This window comes from Plasmopara halstedii (assembly GCF_900000015.1).
Source record: "Plasmopara halstedii genome assembly, contig: Scaffold_444, whole genome shotgun sequence".
Taxonomy (NCBI): domain Eukaryota; phylum Oomycota; class Peronosporomycetes; order Peronosporales; family Peronosporaceae; genus Plasmopara; species Plasmopara halstedii.
In genome coordinates, this window is record NW_020187364.1 from 1077963 (window position 1) to 1079726 (window position 1764).

A 1764-nucleotide genomic window follows, 5' to 3' on the forward strand; every position below is an offset into this window, starting at 1 on the left:
CTATGTGAGTAAGTTTTCTCGCCATCATGTAATCAAAGCAAACACATTGTAACCTTTAGGTTTATCCTCTGTACACAAAACGTAATACTTAGGCATGTAAAATAGACGTATAGCCGCAACATCGTTCTTAAATAGTATTGAGCGGCGCCATCTCAACACTCTTACTCGCCATTAGTACTTGTTGATAATTAAAGTGCTCTTGGTCTTTGAACCAGCTGCATCGCGTTAAAAGGCGAGCGTTTTGGTCCCAAGTGCTTTCATCGTCAGCATATTTGCAACCTCACGCTACGTCTCGATGTAGTCTATCTTCAAAAATCCTTCGTGCGCATTCTTGCAGATAAAGTGCAAGCATGGCAATCGACGCTGTGAGATAAAGCAATCTGTTCATTGTTGTCACATCAAACTTGTGCTCTTTTACTTGCTCATGACCCATGTCCTTTTACATCGCACGCGTCCAAATAATCTTCTCTTCTTGGATGCAAAGGCTGAGAGCCATATACTCAGCCTCTGCCAAGCTGAGTGCAATGGCTCGCTGGTACTTTGACCTGAAAACAACTTGCGTACCTGAAATCATGATCATAGTTCATGGAACCGAACATCTGTCATCGGTATTGCTGCCCAAATCTGTATCCGAATATGCCATGACCGCATAGTTACCAATGCCTTGGTATACGATACCGGTTAGGCTTGTACTCTTCAGTTAGCGTAGCACGCAAATAGATACATTCCAATGTTGCAATCTGGGATTTTTAGGAAACGTGAAAGCTGTGTAATCCCCAATGCAGCATTGGGTCGAGACCATGTAGCTAATTACAGCAGACATCCTATTCAGAATCAAAATGGCTTCTAGCGCGCCGACAAACGCCCAAGGAGAGCGTCTCCTCTGTTTCATCTGTGGCTGCTCCACATACGCAGTATGATTTGGAGTTTCAAATGACGAGGGTGGAGAAACTTCTTTTCGTGGTAAATCGGCAGATGATCGAGATGTTCGATCGTGTTTCGAGGGCGCAACAACGCGTGCAGGAGACTCGATGGGTCGGTTACGAAGTCCACGATCTCACATGGCGTCACGGAAACTCAAACAGGGGTTGCAACCGAGAATCGGATTTGACGATTGAAGCAGGCCATACAAACTCCCCCTCCTGTTGTGGCTGCTGTAGCTGATAACGTGGAGCCTTCTGCCAACCGACCTCGCTCCGTTTCGGGTGAATATCCCTTCCCCGAAGGGGCAGCCATCTGCTTCTTGTCGACGTTCCGACTCTGTCAATCGTTCGTTTGCTGTACAAATACACGATGGTTTCCGTGATTCTGAGAATGTTGCTAAGGCGACGACGCCCAGGAGTTCGGCTTTTGACCCTCGTGCCGAAGCTGTGGCTCTGACGCTATATTCAAATTAGACTGCGTTACATACAGGCTGGAAGTCGCGTCGTCGTGAGCTCATAGGGTTTGAGGTGCTCTACCTAGAACATTGGGTGTTCGATAGTGTCGGCATTTTCATTGCATGACATAAATTGATGAAGCGAGGTAACACCTTCGAGCTTCGAGCTTCTCGAGCTTGAGATTGCATCGTCTGCTAGGTTCTCAGTACTGAGCAGTACATAATCCCCGAAAAAAAGGTATTGTGCCTTGATGACATCGTCTATGTGCGTACTCCTTTTGTAAATCCTGCGAATTCGTCATTGCGTTTCACGCCAGTGTTATCACATTTACATGACTCATGACGTATGAGTCCAGAGCGTCCTTGACCTTAAGTGTCATATTCGC